General features: G+C 39.5%; 1 protein-coding gene across 7 annotated transcripts in view; it reads left to right on the top strand.

Annotated features, from left to right (window-relative positions):
- Positions 1-25,995, top strand: part of SPATS2L (spermatogenesis associated serine rich 2 like) — a 146,299-nt gene that overhangs the window by 75,074 nt on the left and 45,230 nt on the right. The window contains exon 1 of one of the 7 annotated variants that reach the window (XM_084523493.1): positions 6,568-6,586. The exons of 5 other annotated variants lie outside the window; for them this stretch is intronic. The gene's annotated coding sequence lies outside the window, so the exon portion shown is untranslated. Of the gene's footprint in view, positions 1-6,567; positions 6,587-22,012; positions 22,087-25,995 lie in introns of those variants that run through there. One more of the 7 variants, XM_084523492.1, reaches the window with a different exon arrangement.

Here is a 25,995-nt window from a genome sequence, read left to right as displayed (position 1 = left end):
TCCATCTCTTTTTCTCCCATCTCTACTCTTGATGCATTGCATTACCTTTTGTTCCTTCCTTGCCAACCTGCATTTCCTTTACTGTTTTTAAGTATTGCATGTCAGATATCCAAAATGCACCTAATGCAATTAATCATAATTTAATGCAGAAAGAGTTTACTTGCCCCCTAGAGATGAATTTCTGACATGAGTTTCTAAGTCTTTAGTGTCATGATACTGCATCACTTTATTTTGAGGTTCTGGGTCTGTGAAGAACGGAGCACTCTTGCCCAATTTCTGAGTTTCTGATCAGTCTCTGATCAGCCTGTTGCTCAGTTACAGGTATCTTTGTTGTTACTTTCTCACCTGTCCCCTCTGTACTTTGTATGTGGATTTCAGCAGATCGGGTAGAGATTGTTTCACTCCTTTGTCAATTCCATAGCTTTAAGTGCATGTTTAATGTTGAGCACTTGCCAGTGACAGCAGGTGTATATTTTAACTAATGAAAAATACTTGTATCGCTGTATTTTAACTCAAAATCTGTTTTAATTGGATACTTGCAACAAATTCATAGCACTGTTCAGAAAATGTTGAATGAGTCCTACTGTTATAGTTTCAGCAAACAATTTATTGTACCTGAACACACAGAAGGAAAAAGCTTTTCTGAAAATGCCCCACCACAAATGGCTTCTAACCCTAAGGCCAATCATAAACTTCTAGGAGCAATACAAATCAGGGTTGTGTGAAAGCCAGGGGTATTGTTTCCCTGGATAAAATGATCTGAATCTTGTAAATAGTAAAGGTAAGAACTGAGACTCAAGACCAGATATCCTGATGCATACTTTTCTGAACATCTCATCAATATAATGAGAGATCTTGTTTTGATTAAAAGCTGATGAGGGCACCTCATTTTTTTCTCTATCCAAACTAGCACTGTATTAACACCTGTGGCCAATATAAAGCATCATACATGTTGACATGGCAGGTCTTCCTGGCCATGTGAGCAGGGATGTAGAGCCAGGAGACTCCTCCACATTGTGGAGACACGATGCAAGGGGAAATACAGGGAGGAGTTCACAAGCTGAGGGTGACAGTGTCTTTCTGCAAGTCTTACGGCTTCACTGTGAGATGGATTAGGGCTAGACATGCAACAGCTTTCCATGGCTATCAAATGCTGTTGACTGAGCAGCTTCTGATGGTTTCCTCCCACTGCAACAAGTGGTTTGGATTGTGCGGCAGCCATTGTGCCTGTACTCTTCTACTGCAAGTCACCTGGTAGCACATTGATTCACTGCTCTTAATATTCTGCGTGCATAGTAGCATGTACCTAAAACACCATTTCTTATCCAGAGGGTCTCACAGGCCTTTAGGAGCCCTAATCAGATACTGCAGAAGATAACAATGAAGAGTGGCAGCAATGGACTTTCGGTCATTGAATACTAACAGTTTGCTGTTAGTATGTTTTGTGTTAAATGAAGCATTTGATTATATACAGGATGTGAAAAGATGTAGACGTTTCACTCTTGTTTTGTACCTCGGTTAATTCTACTTTTACAGTGTGCTGTAGTCCTGAACATACACCACGAGTTGCCTGTATGGCTCGTCAAATTCATTGGCTCTAGTAACTCACTTGGAGAACAGAAGCATACTTCAGAACTGAAGGTGAAGAACATTAATGTGGCTAAGGTAAATCTTGTTTTTTAGCATATTGGCCCATTGAGGTCAATGTATCTGAAATCTGCTTGAAATGTGAAGAGATTTACTGACATATGAAAGCCTCAGTTACTCATACTGAGAACTGTGGTTAAAAGGATTATGTTGAGTTCATTTCATCAGTGATGTGAGCAGAGAATATCCGTGCAGCTCCGTCTATGAAAGTTAAGAGACTGGAGAAACAAGAAAGGTAGCTTGTACTATTTGTTTTTATTGTGTTCCTCCCCTCCTCTACATAAATAAGCAACAATTTTAGGACTTAAAATGGAAAAACATGTAGTATCAATATACTTCGTACGTCAGTGTACTATGAGTTTTGAAATGTGAAACTGGTGTAAATGTAATACTTCTTAAAGCAAAGGTTGGGTTAGAGATCGGGTTGGGTTAGATGCTTGGCCACGTTGCATGCATATAAGTGTTTTCCAAACAACTTTGTCATTAAAAGTAGCATGTCATTTCTTTTTATTCAGTGTACAACAAAGTATGCAGACTATGTCTTGTGGATATTGCTGTAACAAACTTCACAGTTGGTATACCAAAGACACTTAGAGCAGATGTGCCAAGTTATAAGCCAGTTGCTGAGGTAGTGTCAGCAGTAATTACGTGTTTGTTTCTAGGAAAGTAAATACAGACTGGAATTCTAAATCAGTGATCCATACAGAGGGTGCTATGCCAATAAACTCAGCCAAGCTATGATTTCCTTTAGCACAGGGTGGATCTGAGTTCACTGGAGACATTCCAGATTTGTACCAATGCTTACAGCTTTCTTTTCTGCTAATGAGCTTGGATAAAAGTATTTTTGCTTTATATTAGCAAAAATCCTTCATAAGTAAAGGACTGACATAAGCATTTCAGCTGAAGCCCAGGTCAACACTTTGTAATCAAAGACACAATAAGTTCCGATACGAACATTTTGCTGCAAAACTTTAGAGGTTATTTTATTATTTGTGCATCATTCCTATGAAATGGCATAAGTTAAGTGTTTCATGGATCCTTGTGTCTCAGGGCTGTGAGAGCTCTGCATGCTTTCCTTTGTGATGCGAAATACCACACAGGAATGAGATCTCATTATACTCATGACTGAATTTGACCAAGATCCCCTGAGTAATTTTGCTCCTCCTTCCCATTAAAACTTCAAAAGAATCTAAAGCTACATTTGTAAATTGATTTTGTTATACATTTTTTCATTATGATCCCATTCTTAGAGTTTGTATGCAGCAAGAATGGGCATTTTCCCATTCTATATGGAGGGAAGTAAAGATTGGACTTCTATGTTAGGAGTGTATCTGATCCCAAGTGCTCTATGTTATAGAACCCAGGACACGTGCTTTGTGGTTCTGCTCAGCTCTTTCTTGGAAGGAAAGAGCAGTGTGAAACAGCTGAGAGGACATCTGGCTGGGAGTTCTCAGTCCTCCTCCTTTCCAGAAAACAGGATGGAGTGAGGTGGAGCAGACTGGAGGGATCCAGTTGGCTCCTGAGCAGAGTTGGTGCTCTCAGAGCAGGACGCAGTGCTTGCTGCCAGGGGTGATGCAGTGTGCATCCCTCTGCTGGGCATCCTGTCAGTAGGGGTTGCCAGGTGATAGTCTTCTTCTTCGTGCTTTGTGTCCTGTTAGGTTGTTAGAAAAGTGGATGCTCAACACTGTAGATGTGATGTGATTTAGTATCGATGAAAGGTTCTGCTCTTCCTGTTCCTTATGTGATATTTCTCACAAATACAGCAAGGGTGGTGGCAGTAAACCAAGTTTCTCGAAGCCCCCCTCTCTCTATGTCCCAGAGTAACTGGGATGGGACGTTTCTAGGCACAGTCTCTAGTTGGGTCATTTAGGTGTATTTTGGTTACTTAGTTGGTAGCAGACAGTAAAACCCAGTATCAGCTGGTGTTAGCATCAGGAAAAGTAAATCTGTTCCTCAGGATTGAGCTTTCTGGTCACCCCCTGCAGATTGCACAGCATCTGCATATTCTATGTGTTAAGCACACCTGCTGTACCTATATTATGTTGCTTTTGGTGCTGATCTCACTGTCGTGCCTGTGCAATTTAATTTCTGCAATGCTATCTACTAAATTGCACCATAAGCTCACCGTTCACAGCACTGATGTATTATCCACCTTGCACTGATTATATTCAGTAGGTGCCTTTTTTGTCTCTTGAAATTGTACCTCATTCTGTGAAAAGCAGGTGTTCTTGGATATATTTTCACTGCCTATTGTTTATTTAGATAAGCAATTCACCAACTTTTTAAAAGCATCTTGTATGTATTATTTTCTTTGTCAGATTATGATTGTCTTGAAATACCTATATATACCAAAACACACACACTGGTATTGTTAGTAATAAAATGTTTACTTTGGTTTTGATCCGTTGAGAAGAAAAAAAAAAGCTTCATAAAGTGCTGGGAAAAAAAAAAAAGTGAGACTGAGGGCATGATTTCACTTGAGTGTGCAAAATATGAAGTACTACTCCCTTCATAAGCTCCTGTTCTTCTGTTGGAAGGTTGAAGACAGATTACATGGTGGATGTGCCAATTTGAAAACAGTGTTGATAGTGCCTTAATTGAGAATGAGGTATTCCAGCTGTCATTAATCATAGAAGTTGTAAAATGCTTAATTGTTCTGATTTAGTAGAGATGAATGGGAGGACAGTTTTTGCCCAGAAAATGACACTGGATTTTTTAAATTTAGTTGTGGTTTTTATTATCTTTTAGAATTAATTATAAGATTGTTTTGTGTAAGCAAATATACATATATTTACAGGGGTCTGCACTGAATATTCTAATAAATCTGTGGAGCTTATTTTTAACTTGTCACCACTTATGCTGTCTGAAACATTATTTTTGAATTGCTTAACCTCTGTAAAAGCAAGCTTTTATGGCAGCTTGACCTTTCAGTGTGCAAAATTGCCAAGTAAAACTCACAGTGGCAGCAGAATTCAATTAAGAGGAGAGGCAGTTTTCACACAGAGTTGTGGGAGATGTGTAGAGTCCACAGAGTGTGTGGACTCTTTCTCAGTTGTCTTAAGATCTGCGGAGGCCCCTGAAGTGTATAAAAATGGAGCTCCCAAAGCTCCTTTAGGCATATCCTGGCTCATCAGGGTATCAGTGATTGCCTTAACCAGGGCTCTCCAGCTTTGTGATGTTGCTTGGTTACCATCATTCCCACAATTCTTAAATAAAGCAAAGCAAATGTGTTTTGTTCTTCTTTTAAAAAGTTTCAGTTTATGGACTGGTCTACTGTGTAGATCCAAACAAAACAGAACTGTAAATCCTCTGCAGCTTCTTTAATGATCATTTTTTTCCTCAAGTATTCCACGTGGCTACTCACAAAAGCTTTCTACTTAAAATATGTTTTTGTCAGTATATTGGACTAATTCTTGGATTCTGCACAAACTCATTAAGTTCAGAAGTTAGAATCCTGCCTAAAAGTATAGAATAACAAATAATGCTTTGTGCCATCAAGTAGACTTCTCTGACTTGCTAGCTGCAGCTGGTATACTGCCTTGTATTTATACTGTACGTGCATCCTCTGAGGGTAGGGAAAAGGCTACAGCTTAGCTTGGAATGCATTAGAGAATATTTCATTTATTAACAATGATAATGAAGAACTGTCATAAGCGTTGGCTGACAATCTCATGTCATTTTGAGTATTTCTGAATGTAGCCTCAGAAGCCCTGTCCTTAGGAGGATAATTTTGACTCATGGGCTAATGTGTTTCAGTGAAAATCCTCATCTCAAATCCAGTTAGCCAATCTTGACAAAGTATATATATGGATACTAGGAACTGAATATAGCAAAAGTGCCTGGGTAGTTGTTCTGTTGTCAAAGTTAATTCCCCAGATGAGGCTTTTCTGGAAACTTTACATGTGGATGAGTTTCTTCATAAGCAGTAAAAAGCTTTCATAAGTCTGCTAGAGTCAGTAACTGCGTGCATAGAGTGAGTTCCAGAATCCCTCTTATGGTTTCTGAGAACAGAGAAGGCTAAAATAATTGGAGATACTTGAGGTCACCCAGAGATTGAGGAGGAAAAAAACATCATCTATGTAAACAAACTGTGAAAGGATCTATCAAAAGTATTGACATGGTAGGAAGCAGGCAGCAATTCTTGTAGGAAGCAGAAAAGCATTGCCTGATGCCAGCTGTCTGAGTGCTAGTGCTTTAGCAGTGCCCACAACTCAGTCCACTCTATTTTGCACTTACAGTGAGTCTGGTGGTTTAGACAGTGAACTTCTGAGAGAGGTTTCCCTTCTAGTGAGATGCAATGTGTTTAACTGCGTGGTGTTGAGTCTCTAGTGCCATGTGGCTCATGTATGTCTGTGTTACAGGTCCATTCCAGCCCCAGTTTGGTCAGTAGCAAATGGATGAAGCCCATAATGCATTGAGAAGAAAATACTGGCTGGCATTGAGATAGCAGGAATAATGGACTCAAATAATGACTGTTAGGGGAGTAAAGATACTTACAGACTTTTTAGCTGTGGACTTGTTTTAAAAAACTTGTTTGTAAAGAGTCTGAGGCCTATCTTGATGCTCTAGTTCATCCATCATAGAGCTAGGAAGAGTTTATATCAGGTAAAAGAAGTGAATTATTGATATTCAGGTCCTTTAAGACTTATAGCAAGCATAGTTTTATTTTTTAAACCATGTGATTTCATGCTGGCTGAAACTGAAGAAGCAGTGCCAGTTGTATTTCTGATTGCGTAGTATGCTCTCCGCTGTGAGAGCCTTCAAGAACAGTTTTTCTCTTTGACAAGACCACACAGCATTTATAGGTTTTCTTCCTCACTGCAGCTGTTCTTCGTTTACTGTAGTTCCCTCCTGGATTGGTGTTGAACATGGATACTATCCTTTGCCCTACTGTGGTATTGTCCCATATGTGTCACTGGACAGAAATCTGGCATAGGAGGTGAGTTGGTCCAATCCTGAAGCTTTTATATGGTTGTTTCCCAATCCTAAAGTCAGCAGACTTCTTGCTATATAATCTTTGGCAAATACCAGATAGAAGATGCTTTTAGCCAAGAAGCTTCTGATTGTATGCTCTTTTGTTGTAGTAAGAAATGCACATTGTAAGTGTCTGTCTGAACTGCCCTCAGAAAGCTGAATCCTGCTGGCTATCCTTAACGCTGCATTCCCTGGCAGAAGCTTAACGCTGCAGCAAACAAAATGAAACATCCTGGCCAAGCAGCAGAGACAGGCAGAGTTCAGCCTTAGGAGAACATTACTAAATGGCTAGGTACTGAGGTGCAAAACAGCAATTTAGCAATTATGTTGAAGTTGAGTAGTGACAGACAAAGAGCGCTGCTTACGTTGACCACATCAGAGCTCCCGGTCAGCCTGTGTTGGGCATAAGGTTGAGGCTTAATGCCTTAAGTTTTGACTAATTATAAAAGACACTGAAGTTTGCTTTCCATGTGCTAAATTACTGTGCACTGGCAGCTAGGGAAGTGTGATTGACTCACTAGCTTAGGCCAAAATCTGAAAACAAAAAAGGTCCAAAGAACATCTAGTACCAAAATTCTCAACCAAGTCTTGCTGGTTTTGTGTTACAGCCGATGCTAAATAGCCTCTGCATCCAGTCATGTCAACTGTAGACTGTGGTTCTCACACTGTGTTCCTTCAGTGACTCGTGGTGTCTGATTAAATTCAGAGGGTTGTTGGGTGCTGCCAGCTATGGTTTAAGTTGGGGTTTTGATATAAGACTGGAGGACTTTATTGCTTGCTTCCACAAGGTTGTGAGTTAGATACAGTCAGGTAATTTTCAGTTATTTTTAGTGCTGATTTTTGTCCCTAGGCCATACTTTAAACTCTGTTTTGGCCTATGTTTAGGATATTTCCTCAGGAATGGAGGTGTCAAAGGTTATATTTACTGTTAGGATCTGGAAGGCTCACAGGACTGCAGTGGATTTAGCAGAGTGCAGCGTTCAAGCTCTCCTGTGTGACAGGTGGATTGTGAAACCTCAGGTGAAGGTTGGGGTCAGGACTAGGCATCAGAGAGAAGTGGTCAGAGAGCTTGTTTTTCTTGTTAAAAGTGTAAAGCAAGATTTCAAAGGATAAAGACTCCTATCCAGAGTTAGAAAGTTTGGTTCTGCTCTCTAAACCCATTACAGCACACATCCCTATGGATAGCTGTTGAGATCTAGATTGCATCTTAGCAGCTGGTTCTAGTGCTCATGTGTGTTGTGTCACATTTATACCAGGATTAGGGAGCTGTTAAAAAGATCAGAGTTCAAGGTGGAGAGATTTTAAGTGCTTGGTTTATTTGTATATTCTCCAAGGCTGGAGAGCTGTGATAGACAAAAATGTAATAGGAATCACTGCTCATGTTCGGTTTTGGTGCTGTTACTTGTCACTGAGTTCTCTTTAATGGGAGGTTTGGGGATGTGATGTCTGAATATCTGCTTTTTTCTTTGTGTCCCGTTGGAAGGTACAGTGGTTGAAGGTTCTGAGAGGGTGTTTAATGGTGTCTCTTCCACACACAATGCTTTCATCAGCCATAGATTTGCCAAAACAGGATATGGGCTGCTGTTTTTAAAGTGTTAAAATATGCAGAGTTGCAGCACAGTTTCCTACTTCAGGGTCTTTTTCTGTCTGAAAATACAAAATCACTTTGACCTGTGATTGCAAGAAGTGACTTTTCATTATGGTGGGAAATTACCTTAAATATTTGCAGACTGTAAGCTACAGTATTTCACTTTTATATTATCAAATAAATTTCCTTTTAATTGTTGTACATTCACTCTTGATTTCCTTTCTCCTCCCTTGAGTCATTATTTTCTGCATAATGTTTTCTTTAACAATATGCCATGAGGACAAAATGGTGAGTCAGGAAGGTAATCAAATTATGGAGGGTTGTCCCATATGAATTCAAATATTTTCTATCAAGTTTGACCAAGTAAGATGCAATACCTTGAAGAAGTGGTAACGTTTGGGAGGAAAGCAGCTTTACAACATCCAATAAAACATTCTTTTTGTAATTTTGTTGTATGGTTTATAGTTGTCTTGGTTACCTGCTTTGTCTTTTTTACTGTACAGTGGTACAAAGCAAAGGCTTCTGACTTCAATTTTGTGCTTGTGTTTTGCTCTCAAAGTACAAGAATTACAATTCAAATTTAAATCATTTTATGCCAGTGACCTTATTTCATATCAGAGCCCACATAAGAATGGGCTTCTAAGATTACACGTCCATTTGATCATCAATATTTCATGAAGTTCAAGAGAACAAAAATAGTTGAAAGAACTCATATAACAGGGGAAAAATACATTTTTTGAAGTTGTAAAGCTTTTCTGTTGTTGTTTTAGAGTTGTTTTTTTTGTTGTTGTTGTTTTTAACATTTTAATTTTCCTCAAGTTCAAAAGCAATCACTCTCTCAACTTGTCCTGAAGGATGAAAACTGAGGTTTAGCAGGTAGTATATTATGCTGGGGAAAACACAATCACTAGAGTGTCTCAATACAATAATGTGCATAGTCTGGTCTGCTTAAATCCTAAAAATACCACCTGCAGACTACAGATAGCACTTTAAGGAGAGGGGACCCATATTTTGGTGTAAGAAATGCAGTAACTGCTAGGCATCTTACTGTCTTGTTCAATCTAAGTTTAGGTGCCTGTTAGACAAAAGGGAAGACTTCACAGTCTTCCTTGTTCTCAGCCCTTCCTTGTATCCCTTTTGAAGGGAATAAAGAACCAAATCTTGTCTTTGTTTGCATCAAATTCTGCCCAAAGACATGCAAGTGAGTATGTTTACCTTACCCGGTTTCCAGTCTTCCTGTTGAGCTCTGAAATCTGCACCTCTTTGGGTTCCAACACCAAGGATTGCTCTTTAACATTGTGACATGTGTGAGTGGTTGTATTTCTTCATTCAAGTATCACATTTTAAATTGCTCCATTCATTCCTTCGATTTTGAACATGACTGAGTCTCAGCAAGCCATGTGGAAATCCATGTTCTTCAGTCTTGCAGTGAACTTTGGGACCTAAGCCGTCAGAGCCTTTGTTGTGGGAGGCTTTGCTTCAGGGAATACCTGGATGTTCCAGATGCAGTTAAGAACTTTGTACTTTCCTTTTAAAAGTGCAGGCTTTACTTTAAAGCACTTATGTGCTCCAAAGCTTCACTGGAGTCTTTAGGAAAAGATACAGTTTCAATAAGCAAAAACTGGCTAACAGAGGACAGCAATCACATTTCTAATCTATTAGAGTGAATATTTTGTAATACAGAAGGAAAAATATTCCTGCAAAGACAAACAAGTTGTACTGGCTTAGGAGAGGCTGGTTTTAACAATCGGGATGTTCAGAAATGTCAAGTAATAATTCTAGGGTTAGCTGGGGGACTGCTGAATAGGTCTTATTCCCAAGCAAACAAGGATCAGTACTCACTTAAGTGGCAATCAGGAAGAAATAATTCATGTCTTGCACACATGGCTAAACTATAAGCTAGTCTGTGACTGCCTTCTCCTTGCTGCAGTATCAAAACTTACCTATTACTTCTTTTCATTATTTTTCCTCTTCCAATGAAATCAGGAAATCAGTTTCTGTCCATCTGTGTATGGATGTGGACACACAACTGTGGTTATATGTTCTTAACTTTGGGGATAATTACTCTGAAATTTCTGTGCAGATCAGCAAAGGCATTGTCACATGGCCAAAATGCTGGTGTAACTCTGGACCTCCTTTTGTTTCAACTGAATTGGTGCTCTTGAGATAATCACAGAATCACAGAATTTCTAGGTTGGAAGAGACCTCAAGATCATCGAGTCCAACCTCTGACCTAGCACTAACAATCCCCACTAAACCATATCCCTAAATATTGCTTATTGGAGTATGGTCACACTGAAATTACATTGGTGCTGTTCAACAAGATTGAATTAGTAACTGCTGAGTTAGCGTATCTGTTGCACCTACAGCCCTCTTGTATTAATGGCTAGAACAGTTTGTATTATTGAAGGTTTATCTTTCTGTATATCCCAGTGTGCTGGATAGATTGAGTTTAAAATGAATTATTTTTTTAAAACTGGCTTGTTTTAGCTGGGAGTATTGTATGTGCGGTCAAGAATGGGTCTAATGACAAGTCTTAGGCAATTGCCCAAGCTTCTGTGGCAGTGAAAATAAGCCCTGTAAAAGCTGTTTAAGGGTATCTGTCAGCACCCCCATGTGTTGGCCAGAGCGGAAAGGGAATGAGGGATGTTTTTTCACAAAAGAGTCTCCTATAAGGAGAGAGCACCAAAGTAAATCAAATGTAAATTGACAACTTTCTTTTTAACTTCCAGCTGTCTTTGCAGCAGATACAGTCCATTGGAGAAGACAGAAAAATAAGAACAGAAACTGGAGTCATTCACAGTCATAAGATACCTTTTATATTTGTCTTTGCAAGTCATTGTGACTGGCATGTGACTAAATAAGCTCAGAAACTGAAGTCACGCTTTCAGCCTATCCTTTACAGCTGAGTTGGTCGTGTTTCTTGAGCTGTCCTGCAACAACTGATCATGGTGCCATGTGCCACTGTGATCACAACAGAAGGAAAAAAATAGCAAGAATTGGAAGAATACTTGATTCGTTCTCTGTAGCTTTGACTTCTTACTTATCCTCTAATTCTGTATCTTTGTAGTCTCACTTTCACAGTGCACGTTAGTGTTATAAATAACAAATGTAAAGTCTGTTTACTTAGAGCTTTTATCAGTGTAGGAACAGGAAGACAGGTACTTTAGGGAGTTCTTTTGCCATGGCAGTGCAGCCTATTTGAACATCTTAAAAGCTGCTTTGGTTCCTGTTTTATATGTGGAGTCTGTCTTTCACCTTTCCAGATGCGTTTCTTTCCTTTACCTTCTTTCTACGTGTCACTAAGTTGACAATCTCTTACTATAGTGTCCTTCTGCTTCCCCTCATCCTTTTCAAATTGAACCTCTATGAAGAAATATCATGATTTGCAACTGAAGGTTCTGCTGAACTGATATTTGGAAGTCACCTCTCACTAAGTAATATCTAAGGTAATGTCCAGAGAACGGTGGAAAGAGGCAGCTTCATAGCAATAATAATAATAATAATAAAAAAAATAGGTAAACTTATAAAATACTGAGAAATCGCGTCTTTGCAATTGCTTCAATTCAGAGGTGGCAAGAATCCAGTATTTTTTGACACTTGTTTTGAGGGAGATAATAATTATCAAGTAATTCCTTTTACTATTGTGTTTGAAAGTAGTTGGTGTCTGTCTGTTCAGCATGTTTTTACAAAAAAAAAAAAAAAAAAAGCATAAGCTGCAGCCTGTTCCTAGCCTAACAAGGGAATTAATGTCTTCATCTTTCTGTTTTTCAAATGTCTTCAAGGTTCTTCTGTTTACTTGCAACTTAGGATATCTGGATAGCGTTCCTTATGAATTGCTTCCTGGGAAGTCTTCAGTGAATCACGTGTTACCTCATTTTTGTATCAGTGAAATGATGTAATAATACTATTCTTCTGCACTTGAGCATGGATTTTTGGAGGATAAATAGATCGTGTATCAATGCTCATGAAATACTCAGACATTATTGTAACAGGCAAAGAGAGGACTCATTTGCATACATCCTAGATTGCACATAACCATATTTCTGTGGTATTTCACCTTTCTTAAGGATTTCAATTTTTAAGCACAGTTGCTACGTGGCAAAATGCCAAAGTGTTTGGTGATGGAAGGTTTATAGGCAGTGGCTGAATAGATTCAGTCTGTTAATCCTTTAGCACTTCAGACTCAGTAGCTGTGAGCAGTGTGACTTCCTCAAAGGAAAGAAGATAGATATGGGTGCCCAAAGTAGTTCTTACACATCTGCTGTTCCGGAGTGTGGCTAAATACATGGTGAAATATTGCTTGTCTGACTGTAAGCTCTATTACAACTAAGTGAATCACTGGGTCAGTTCCCAACCAGACCTCGAGCTGTCAGAAACAGATGGTCAGTCTAGAGAGTGGGATACCTTGGAAGCATCTTCACCCTTGTCAAAAGTGTTATACAACACAGGAATTTCTCAGAAGAGCAGAGCTGGCTTTCAATGACTTCAATTAAAAGGTGATAATTTCTCAGCAGAGTTTAGTCTTCTGCATCAGAATAATGGCCTGTGGCTCTGAAAATGGGGAAATTGTTGCTGTTAAGTAACTGGAGGGCCAAATTTGTATACCAGATCATGTACTTGGAGGGGTAGGGGTAGGGAGGGGTCAGTATAGCCCTCAGGCTGATACAAGGCTGGTTTTCCAGCTCTGAGGAACCTTCAGGTCACTATTAGAAGATGGCAGGTGTCTGTAAATTCTAGAAATAAAGCTTATATCTTTAATCAATACTGAAAATGTTTCCCTATAGTTTCTTTCTACCTCAGTACCCATCAGTAAAATAATTTTAATAATACTTAGTAACTCCGTATATCTCAGGTGATTGGATGTACAGTGCCATACAAATACCTACAGAAATAGTAGAATATTGCAGATACTGAATACTGGAGGCAAGTTTTACATCAGAGTCTGAGAAGAGTATAGTACACAAACGTGGCATGGGTTTTCTGTATGACTTGCTGTAGAGGGTTTGCCCTGTACAAGAGCTAAGCACCCACATAGCAGCTTGCTGACTTCCCTCACTCTACACCAATGGGATGGGGGAGAAAACAGAAGGAACAAAAGTGGCAAATTTTGTTTGACAAGCTATGGTTTGAGATAGACTGTTAATATGTGAAGGAAAAGGGGTGGGGGTGTGGGAAGGAGCAGAAATAACACAAGTAAAGGGAGTTGATTCACTACCACCTGCCATGTGCAGGCTGATGCTCTGCCAGTCTCTGAACAACCACCTTGTAAACAACAGCAACAAAAGCCTCTCACCTAGTTTTTATTGGTGAGCTTGAAGATTCATGGCATGGAATATCCCTCTGGCTAGCTTGGGTCAGCTCTTCTAGATGTCTCCTCCTAACCTCTTGCCTACCCCCAGCCTACTCAGTGTGGGCAGGGGGGAGCCTTGACACTGTGTAAGAACTACTCAGCAACAGCCAAAACACTGGTATGTTATCAGCGTTATTGTAGCCTCAAATCTAAAACCATATGGGCTGCTGTGAAGAAAATTAACTCCATCCCAGCAACGCTCAGTACAATTTTTAATGGAATGTAGCTTTTTAACGAGTTACTCCAAGAACAAAATCCTGTTGTAATATTTTTAGAACATAATTTTCTTGATTAAAAGTGTTTTCATGTGCAGATATGAAGTTTCACATTAGTGTTCTGTAAACTTCTGAAAAATTTTTAAAAGCCCTTAAATGTGTGCTTATGTTCATCTTTCTCTGAAAAACATCTGAAAACATGTATTTAAATTCCATGAAATTCAGTAGCACCTAACTGTTTTTATGAATTGATGCTGTATATTAAAGCTGATTGTTCTGCAAGAGCAATTCTGAAGAAAGGTCTGATGTTTGCACTGGGCAAGTGGTCTCAGAAATTGCTAGTTATAAAAGTGCCTAGTCACACATCTTGTTGCAGTTTTTATATATAGATATGTAATATTCTGCCTAAAAATAATCAATGCTTCCACTTCTCTGAGTTTATCATGAGACTAGACAGATGAAATGTTTTCAGTATTAAAGCATTAAGATTGAGAATTGCATGATTTACCCTAGGAAATTGCAAAAGAAAAAATAAAATCTGATGAATGAAATCTTTGTTCAATTCTGATGAGAATTGTAGTGAATCACTGTCAGAGTACCTGTTCCTTGCTGCAGCCCTTTATTTTTGATCAGATACACTGTTGTCTGTGGAAAAAATAACTGGTAGCTGTTTGAAAACAGCTCAAGAAATATTTCAGGTTAGATTTCATTTATCTTATTAATATCAAAGTCTGAAACTGAAAGCAGGTTGAGCTTTCACAGAATTTTCGTAAAGATTAAAGGAGACAAGCTCTTGAACAGGTACTTTATTTTTAGGATATGTGGAATGCTCTGTTACTGTTAGCCCTTTATTCCACTTATGCTAATATTAAGGTGGATAAGCACTTGCTTCTGGTGGTGAAAAGCATCACAAAATCTTGGACAAATGTGTAGCAGTGTGATGTGTCTGAATGGAAGAGCTCAAGGTCTCCATCTTAAGTCTCTTGCTGGACTTTTCAGCTGGTGCTAACCACTTCAAGGAGAAATGTGATGTTACGTGCTTACTGTGTCACCTTCATAGGTAGCATAGGAATTTCGGGTAAGCATACAATACATGGCGAATCTTTAAAGAAAAGCATCTGTGCTCATGGATTTTCAATATTGAAACATTGATTTGAATGAAGGTTTCCATGGGTGGCTGGGAAGGGTGAACACACTCATAAAAAGACACTGTGCAGGGAAGGTAAGACAGAATTGACAGAATTGACCCCTCTCCAGTATGTTCTGAAACCATCCGTGCTTGAAAAGGTAACTTTTCTTGGGCACAGGTAGCTTGTATTTTTGTTCTGTCCTTGGAGGGTGCACTCTGAGTAGGCTGGAAGAATCCTTATCCTTTGCTGTGGAGGAACAAACACTTTCTCTGAGGGTAACAGGATGGAGTGGGTGTTCTGCTAGAAGGAAGGACCAAGGCTGTGATTTGTGCCCTGTCCAAAAGCAGGGTGTGCATGGGGATAATGTGGTGAAAGGCTTCTTGTGTTTTTCCTCCAGCTCCACAGTTCAGACAGACTAAAAGGAGCCAAAGCATTCCCTGTTTGCTGTGCTCTGAATGCAAACAAGGTGGTCAGACTGTCTGGTCTCAGTTAATGACCAGAACCTCAAGAAAAATAACCATGGATAAAATTAGAACGTCTCTCCCTATGTCAACATTATTGAGAACTCTGCATACGCAAGGAAGTCATCTAGTGGAGCAGAATCTTTTCCTATGTAAGTTGCTTTTTATCCATGGGTCTCATTTTCATTTTTGGAGTGGAGAGTCCAAATACTGAGTTACTGTGGAGTGAGCACACTTCAGCCAAACCCTTGGTTGTGTGGAAGCCAGCAGTAGAACTCTGTTAACCACAAATATCTAATCACAGCTCCCATAAGGGGTCTGCAGGGCCAAGCCTGCTCATTTTGGTACGTGGCTAAATCAGAGAGGAGAGTTTGTGGCAGTTCTGACTGCATGGTTTGTTTGCAGTTAGTCTTTCTGAATGACTGGCATGACTGCTCTTTGTGAATGAAGATGCTAACGTTATGTAAGGCTTTGCATAAACAGTGAAATGCTCTCCCCATCCCACCCACCCCCCCTCCACACACACGCGCACACACACACACACACACACACAAAGAAAGAAAAAAAAAAAAGCTGTTCAGGGTCACCTTTGCTATTACTTGTGGGGGGGCTCTAGTTGAATGAAGGGAAGGTATGACTGATATAGGGCTCCACAGTAACTCAGTATTTGGACTTGACAATAAGCACTGTCATCAGCTCTTCCCTGAGTACACAAACCGCAGTAACTTCCTGCTTTGTTGTGATGAACTTCGCCCATCCAGAGTTTTGCTGTGATACGGGGTCTGTGGGGAAGTATAACTGGCTCACAGGGAATTCAAATAGCTTTTTTGGAGAAGTTTTGTTCAGCAGATGTTTCTGAGAAATGTTCCAGTTGTGATGAAGTAATTCTTTTTTCCAACAAAAACCCTGTTTGATTGGAAAATTCCAAGCCAGCCCAATTTATTGTCTGCTAGTTCTTACTACTTACAGAATGGTTCAAGCAAGTTGAGAAACTGAAAATTCAGCTTGTTTAGTGTGTTAACTCTGAACTGGCACTGTTTCTTTGACAGTGCCTACATACAATATATAGGAGCTTGTAAGTGCTACTGTAACATTGCTACCTAACAGATTTAAAAGATAAGGCATGCTTTTCTGTGCACTGCTTACCTGAAAAGTGCTGGTACCAATGTTTGCCCAAGAAACGTGGGTATGGTACCCTTCAGTACATGGACGTTTGAACAGGTAGGGAGGGCATAGCTGGTAGTTGCAAATCAGAACTTCATCTAATGCTTTTGAACACCAGTAAAGTAAATAATGTGTTTTTTAGCCTAATATCTCTTAAATATTTCATTGTAGAAGTTCTGGATAGAAGCAAAGTAAAGGTCTGTGTAATGTGCCACTCATTTTATCAATTCATGGGTTATGACATGCTGAAGGATCACCTCTGGTGAATTGGCAAAAAAAAACAACAGGCAAATCAAGAAGTTGGTCTGGAGTATGTATCCCAGAGCTGTACAGTGTAACTGATTTAGCTGTCTTTGAGAAAAGTGCCATCGAGGTAGAATATAGATTTATTTCTTTGGAAATGTTCCTCAGTGGTGAACAAAATATCTTCTTTTTATTTTGTTGATAAAGTTGTTCCATTAGCTGTCCATGCCACGTTTGTTTCCTTGGCTAGTCAAACAGCTTTCTTCATCAGGATTGTCACTGGCCAGTTAAGAAGTCAGTGTTTTGTTTTTTTGTTTTGTTTTGTTTTAAAGCCCCTTATATGCCAGGCTAACCCAGGGCTTCAGTTCATGCATGACATGCTGTGCTTCCTATGCTACTGACCTTAAGAAGCAGAAAGATTTTCTGACATTAGCTCATCGTCTCCTTTTCGCCAGGGGCAAAACTGGTTAAGGTGCCTTTGCATCTTTTTGGCAATGTACAATCTGCATTGACTGACTGTACTTCTACATTATTTTTGATGTACCTGTGAACAGCAATACCTAGATAGTGTTTGTTTCATCTGGAAAGAAAAATTGGTTTATTTTGTTTCTCTAAAAATATGCAGTTCAAAGTCCAGTAAACACTAACAGACACGTATTTTAATGTGCAATAACAAGTAGGTTGAAGGCCTGTTTGAACAATAAGTAATTATAGGTTAGCTTATTCAGTGTTTTTGTTGTTGTTTCCAGGAATACCTTTTGTTAACATAGGAAATCAGGGTTTTCCTTGGGGTAGGAAGGTGGGGGAGGAGAGGCAGGCCAGCATTTGTTGTAAGTCTAGGAACCACAAAACATCAGTGGCATTGCTTTCAGTGCAGTGTGTGACTTTGTGGATACTGTTAGCAGAGGAACAATGTTGGGTCTATCTGTTTATTGTGCGTCAGGTCACTTTAATAGATAAATTTATAGGCATTTCTTAGTGTTTGTGTGTGTTGTGTGTATTATACACGCAATTTAAAAATACTGTTCAAGGAAAAACTTGCATCTTCAAAGGGCAGCTGCTTCATACGGAGTGAAAATGAAAGGCTGCGTTTCAAGGCTTGGTTTTGCAAGGTTCAGACTGCTCTGACACATTTAGATCAAGTAATATGCATAACTCAAAGTATGTTTACACATGCTTTGAACATACTTTCATCACCTGAGACCTATCTGCATAAGACTTAAGACTTTCCTGCCCTCATTTGAGTATCTGGCTTCATCAGTATTCATCAAACATGGGAGTACTTTCAGAGCTCTTTTAAAGTTCTTTCTTTCCCAGAGTTCACCGTAAGCTTGCCAGCTGTTGTCATGAGTGCAGTGCTTCCTCATGTGCTCAGCCAGGGCACCTCCAGCAACTGCATTTAAAGCTCTCTGCCCAGATGCTTTTTCATCTCTGCAGCTATGAGGGTGGACTCTGCTGTGCTTGCCCGTGGTTCCAACAGGCAGCTGATGAAAGTTTGCGTAGCTCCTTGAGTTCAAAGGAATTGCTGCAACCTGTTTTTGCTGAGAATCAGTCCTGCACATCTAGCAATGGTAAACTGGCTCTTCAGAGATCTTTGAACTGGAGAGAAGGAAAGAGCGTGAACTTAGAGCGCTTAACAGAAAGAAGGCTGAAATGTGAGTAGCTCCATTCCTTTGAACTTAAGATTTATTCCAAAATAAGAATTTATTCTAATGATCACACTGTACCAGTCTTCTGGTTGAAACTTGATTTCTTACGGTAATTTTATTTCTTAACATCTAAAATTAGTGTGTATTTGGAGACTTCCTAATATTCATTTTTATTCTTCTGTTTGTATTGTTTAGACATGACTGACTGAGGCAAAGTATACTACTACACTAGATACTCTGATGTTAGCATTCCCATGCCATACTCTCCTGGCAGGCCACGTTTTGACAACAGAAGCAAATTAGCTTACACTGTTTCCTGGTATGCCATTCTGAGCTGAAATAGGAGCCGACATAAACGACTTAATGACTCAAGCACCTGGCAAAAATGACTTAAAAGATAATAAGCAGTCTGTAAAGACTGAAAGTCAACTTTTTTTTGTTTGTTTTGTAGGGGTTTCATGGAAAAGTTGAATTCAAACAGATCATATTTTACAACTTCACTGCTCTTTATCAGTGTGTTTGGCAAGATTCCTTCTTGCACTTGAGGAAGAGCAAGACTGTAATGTTTACTTTGGCAAGCATTGCTGTGGAAAGCGAGTTTTCTCATTCTGAAATATTTCCAGGTCCCCCATCCATCTATCCTGCATAACAGAGAGGATCACTCTACTGGCCATGTAACTGAAGCCCGCTATTCTGAACTGGACTTGGTTCTACTAGTGAGATATATGCAGTAAGCCTAGGAATTTTAGACATCTTCAGTTTATCCTGGATCAGAGTGATGCTCTTAGATGTTCCACTAGGATGCCAGTCAGCAGAACACAGCCCCTAGGCCCTCTGCAGTGTTTCCAGCCCCAAAGTAGTATAATCCATTCCCTGTTGTTGTGGAGGGGTAAGGGTGCAGAGCTCCTTGACACAGTCCCCTGCAGTGGAGAGCAGCAGGAGCCTGGAAAGTTGCTATGTTATCCTGAGTAGTAGTTAGCAGTGGTGCTGAGATTCTTGCCTTTGGAGCCCTGAAGTGGGGAAATGCCTTCTAGTGTGTTTTTTTAATTTATTATAGCTTCTTAATGTGTAGTAGTGTTGGCCATTGGTGAGTGTTTCCTTAGGTAACAGGGTTGTATATGAGTTGAAAAGAAAGGCAATGGGAAGCACTGCCACTTCAGTTTTGAATTGCAGCTTCATTCCACCACCCCCACGTACTTGACAGTTGGTAAAAACCTGGTGGTGGTTCAGATCAAATCAGATCGTATACCTCAGCTGGGACGTAAAACCAAATGAATATGGAGTTCGGGTATGTGATGATATGTACACCATAAAGAATCAGTGGGGAAAACCTCCTGACTTCGGGTTCCTGGCTCTCTCTGCTTCAAGTGGTGTATAGTCATACTGCTGTAGTGAGGAGCTGGCTTGGAAATAAGTGTTTGCCTGTTAATCAGTATGGTAAAGAGGATGAGAGGAATTTGCAGAGATTATGCCTAAGTTGCTTGGCTGTTCGCTAGGAAACAGCTTTTATATCATGTGAATACCCTTCCACAGAAAGGTCCAAGTACTGAATAACAAGACTCCATTCCAAAAGTTTGGTGTTTTTAGAATTTGAACTCCATTTTTTAAAGATAGTGTTGCATGTGTTTAGTAGATGTCCTCCAGTGTTTCAAATGTTGTTTGTTAAGTAATTATGCTCATTATGTAACTTGAAGTTTTATTTTACTTTAAAATATGATTAATTCATAAAGTACTTCATTGCACTCATTGTTTCCACACACTACTGAAGAAACTAATATGGGTTCTTAGAACATTCAAATTAGCGGACACTAGAAGTTGAGTTACTTAGCAAAGACTAAATTAGTTTTTCTATAGTAGGGTATTTTATGAGTTGGCACAGTTTGGACATCCTTTAGCTTTATCTTTGATTTTGCCAACATTATGACATAACCTTTTGTTTTTAATTCATGATATTGTTAGAAGTATCAATGGTTGAATTTGAATGCAATGTAATGCAAGTTTGTCAAATAACAGAGAAGAGGAAGTGAATTGCATGAGAACTCTGTAGGTCTCTGGACTTGTAGCCTCACCCACCATGCGAAGAGATCAGGGATGAATAACCTTGTTGCCACTCCTAGAGTATAGACAACTGTCATCCTCTGGTCTCAGTGAGTGATTGTAACAGGCCACAGAAAATTAATCTGAATATTTGTGTTGTGCACTTTTTAATGCACAGGTGTAGAATGTGAGGTAGTGAATCAACAACTAATTTTTATGGATGGAAGGCACATAGCCATCAGAGGAAGGAGCAGTGTTCATATTTCCTGGAAGCAAGCAATTTTTTACTCACTGTGTTTAGTACGGGAGGTGACCACAGGTGTAAGAATGTGTGTAGGTACAGAATATATGTATGTGCCATTAGAAGAAAAAAATTTTATTCTAATGAGAGGGTAGCTAGGCAGCAGAGGCAGATGTGTGTTTTCTGATGACAGCGGTCCTGTGATTCTGGCAGGTGTTTATAAATAAATAAATAAATAAATAAAAATGGGTATATGTATAAACTTTGGCTAAGGAGTGAAGGTGTCCTGGAACCAACTTAGCATGAACAGTTCTAGGAACATATATGTGCCTGCCTGCCTATCTCAGCAGGTGCAGAATACCTGCTTTGTACTGGTCTGCAGCTGCTGCATCATGGACCGTACCATATACAGGGCTTGTATGTGGCCTGTGCTGTGGCCTAGTTCCTCATTCTGATAGTTTGCTATGATTAACACAGCTGGCCTTTTGTCAGTGTTGTGAAACAGGTAACTCCTGTGGCAGAGCTTTTCTTTGTTTCAGTACAAAAATGGTAAGAGCAGAGGCCAACGTTTTGCAATGGCTAGAAGAGATGGCTTTAGAATTTAGCCTGAAGCATCAGTTAAACACAAAAGGAAACTTCTGATGTTTGGTATTCTAGAGCACAATAAACATATGTTAGATTAAACTTATTGAACAAATTACTCAGAACATTCAAATTAATTAAAAGTTCAGTAAATTATCAGTAAAATGTTACCACTTCTTTTTTTTAGTAGTATTGCAAATGCGGGCACCTATTTTGTATTTCGCTGGATTCAGCTGTTCTCCTGAATGTTCTGGCCTTGTGAGATAGAAGCTATGAGAATCACTTCAATGACTTACTGCAGTGTAATGCTGCCTACATTGTATTTACAGGCAAACAGCATTCGCTCTGTGAAGGCTGATTCTAAAGGTACCAAAATCTATACTTTGTTAGGCTTTTTAGGAAAGAAAATTGATCTCTATAACTCATGCAGGATGGTGTTAATGACCTAAATAAAAGTGATTGTTCAGATCCTTTTCAGCACAATGTACATTCTACAAAGGTGCAGTCTGTAAGGCTGTATATCTGAGACGTCTGCTCCTTTCTCAGATTCTAACATCAGTCATTTCAGGAATCCTCAGGCAGAAGGTGATAAACAGTGGAGGAGCATAAACCTTTTTTCTGTAGGAATCCAGACTTGCATGTGGAATCAGCGAGACATCTTATTTCCTGTATCCTGTTTACAGCTCTGCAGCCAATGGATTTCAGGCAGTGTGGTGACCATCAGGGAATCAGGCTGTGGCAGCCGAGAAGAGAAGAATGCAGAGGCAACTGCTGTGGTTGAGATGAGCATGACAAAGGCATGGTAATGGCACTGGATTCTGCAAGAGGAGAGTGCTCTGCAATGTGTGTGTACCTCAGTGCATATCTTTAAAGGAGAGGATCCTAAAAGCCTTAGATATCAAAATTATCCAGAGGCACTTAACCAGCCTGAAGTGGCTAATCTCAGATTTCTGAAAACCAGGAAATAAACAATGAACATGTGTACTGTTTCTGGGTATGATCTTTAAAAAGGCTCAAAACAGTACAGGAAAAATATGAGCTCTTTGTTAATTACCTCTTGTGTGTGTATGTTGTTTTTCTTTTTTTTTTCTCCCCTTTATGTCGTCTTTTAGAAAGATAAAGCTAAAAGGACAGCTGGGAGGATGCTTGTTAATGTCATAGATATTCCTGATCCTCATTACATTTCTGCATTTATTTTTTAATTATTCTATTTACCATTAGACTCTAGACTACAGCAAATAGACAAATCACACCTGTTGCTAATTTCAAGATAGTGAAAACAAGCATCAATCTCAGTGCCATGTCCTGTATTTTAATTTTAATTTATTTTATCTATTGTGCCACCACAATAGCACAGTTTTGTGCACAACTGACGACAAAGTAAGGTTTTGTAACTTAGTCACGTGTGTGTTAATGTTTGGCTTTTGATGTGGTAAGAGATCTTTTTTTTTCCTTCTGCTATTTAAATAGTCTGAGTGAAAACCAGAAGTCCTTTCCGAAATACTTGATTTTTGAGAGTCTTCCTTTAATTTAAAAACACACTAGAAAAGGTGTGTTTATCTCAGCATTTATCTGCTGTTCTCTGACAAAAAAGAGACTATCTCTGTGATAGTCAGAGGAAGTCAAATGTGGAACAAAGGCCATGTGTCTCTTATTCTGATGTTTTTGTCTTTACCTAGAGCATGTGGGTGTCTGCGGGCAAGACAGTAATATAATACACATGGGATAGATAGGAATCCCATTTAAAAATGAGATCTAATTCTGTAGAGGAAGTAGGTGTGCAGAAGATGAAAGCATAGCACAGGCTGCTGCAATCTCATTAGATACACTTAGAACCAACTTCCAAAAACGATGTAAATGCTAAACTTGTGATTGTTGTGTTCTGCCGGTACCTCATATCAGCTTTTTGGATTTGGGGAGTTTTGACAGAACTAATTGGAAATGAGTAAATGATCCTTACTTAAAAATAAAATAAAAAGCCCACATTCAAGCATTGATCTACTTCATCAGCATATTTGAGTGAAAAAATTGTAAACTCTAGCTTCTCTGCTAACAGTGAAAGCTTACTCAGTGACTGAGTGTGCATAGCCATGCTTGGCAGGGCTGATAAGTTAATCACGCTATAGTGCCTTGTATCTGTCTCCCGCCTTTTGTTGCTGCACTGTGACCCAAAGAATCTGTACTCATGGGATCACCTGTCTAGTATAGGGGAAAAAGGAAGAGGAGGGTTGTACCAAAAAAAAAAAAAAAAAAAAAAAAGGCTGCTTTTGGGGTGCTGTGTAGAACTTGGAAAATGTTAGTCACAGGACATTTGTAAGAAATTAGCATTGTGGAAGGAAGGGCTGGGTTAGTACAAGATGCAGCAGATGACAGCAGAAGCAGATATGGACTTGAAAAGCATGGAGAAGGGTCAAGTCAGTCAGACCTGGGATTCTTGTTGTATAGGGGAGGCATTAAAATAGGAAATGGTTGTGGTGGCCAAATGAGGAAGTACGTCATTTTAGAGGTACAGGAGACTTTATTCATCCATAAACACAGAGATAGGAAAACCTTCCCAAAATATTTTGTGGGGAATTTTCTGTTTGCTGTTGCCAGAGATAAGTTGTGTGTTCAGCTGTCAGAAGCAGTGGAACAGCTGCAACAATCTCCTCTGCTCTGATGGAACTTACTTCTGGGCTGCTTTCACAAAACACATCTGCCTGGCAACACTGGCACTTCCATAAGCTCCTTTCCCCTCTCTGTATTTGTTGGAAGATTCTTTTTTGTTTTGATTGAAAGAGGCACATTTTTTATTTTTCTGATACTGCTTTTAAGTCTGAAGTTTAAGCATACTATATGTGGTAGTAGCCAGATTTTTGCAGGAGAGGCAGGGCACAGACTCCTCTGATGCTTGAGATGTTGGCAATTTCCTGCCCATACAAAACGTTTCACAAAATGAAGAGTGTGGCACCTTTACCCCAAGGCCTGCTTAGCTGGAGAAATTTTGCCTGTCAGACACCTGGTGCTAGTTGAAAGGTGGCAGGTGTTCCTTGGAGGATGAACACAGCAGCAGAGGGATATCAGAGCTGCTTGAAGACAGGAAAGAAATGGCTGTAAATGCTGGGCAAGCAGCCACGTACTTAAGACAGTGACAGGTGAGCTCAGGCATGTTCTGCTGTGGTGGTTAAGGGCTATGCCTGCCTGTCTGCTCTGCTGGATATTGCTACTTGCAATAAAGTCGGGGCCAGAACACGTGTGAGCACCTCAGCTTGCTCCAGTTCAGTTTAACCTTAGCTTAAACCTGTGCGGAGCAGTATGAATCGCTTAATTTGGTAGGGGAGGAAAATAAGGCTCTGCCAAACTTAATTCACTCTGCTCTGCAGCACTCCATTAAAGCGCCTCTACTGTATTTTTCTCTTTTCATTGTATTGAAAGGGAAGGCATACTCTCTCATTTGGAAGTATGTAATCGGTATAGAAATAATGTGCTTCTGTCAGTATTTGAGGTCAGGAAGTAACAAGTGATCTCCTATTCCAGTAAACACATCTGGAAATTAGTATTAGTAATTAATGACTAATTTAAATATAGGATTCTGTAGTATTTCTTTCATTTCATTCCTTTTTCACAAAAGCCCTGTTGAGGTGACATACATGTACATTAACATTTCAGGAGTACGATTGAGAGATGTGGAGAAAGACAAAGCATTTAAGCTGATACTCAAGTTGAGAATCTTTCATACGGTATGTTTTGTGTGTGCATAATACATTCAGCGCTTGTTTTAACTTACAAGTCTTAGCCCCTGCAGCAAATCTGTAAAAGACCTTTCTCCAACCATTTTCTGTGCACACATTGACATGCAAAGCACTGCTCTGTGGTGGTTTTAGGACTCAGTTGTGGGCCATATTCTGATCTTCCACAGCTCAGGCAGGAAGACGCTTCTATAAAGAATTAGGAATCAAAATGGAGCTGTTCAAATTTAGATTTATGCCTCCAGCAAAAGCTCTTAAACTTCACTGGGACCATTTTCTGCATAAAATTCCTTGTGTGTTACAATCTTTCGTCATAGGATTTAGAAATGCAGCAATCTTTCAATACAGGGATTAAAAAATCATTAGAGGAAAAAATTAATAAATCAGATTGCTACAATGAGAAAACTGAATAGCACGTTAAGTATAGTGATAAAGGATAATTTTAAAGATCAGCACTACTCTGACATTTTCCTTCTAATGTATATAGTTTGTATTTTATATAACAAGTATTGCTGGACTGTGAGTTACATAAATGAGGAAGTGTTTTATGCAGGTTATTTCAATTATCTGCCCTTGTAGAAGGTGAACAGAAAATAGCTCCAACTCAATTTTAGCATCATTTTGACAGCTCTAATATGCATATTAATGAAAAGTCTGAAGTGTAGAGGAATGAGCCCACTTGCAGAAGCTGGTGTTCTCTTAGTTCGTGATCTTGAGGGAGGAGGCAGGGGAAAGCAGGAAGTAAGGGGTGGGGGGTGGGGGGAGAAAAAAGAGAAACCCTCTTTTTTGAGGGATGTTCTTCATGTCTTGCCAAGTCTTCCTGAAGCAGCTTGGAGGCTAGCTGAATTGGCACTGCATTCATCAGTAGAAGACTCTTATCATAGTAATACCTGGACATATAGCAAAGTAGAGACAAGTAAATCTGGAGAAGTGTTGTATGACATTTTTGTCTGTTTTTAAAGCAAGTCAGAGCATTGTTACAA

This window comes from Aythya ferina, assembly GCF_964211825.1.
Source record: "Aythya ferina genome assembly, chromosome: 6".
Lineage (NCBI taxonomy): Eukaryota > Metazoa > Chordata > Aves > Anseriformes > Anatidae > Aythya > Aythya ferina.
The sequence above is the reverse complement of the archived record's forward strand: the minus strand, read 5'-3'. Positions and strand labels throughout refer to the sequence as shown.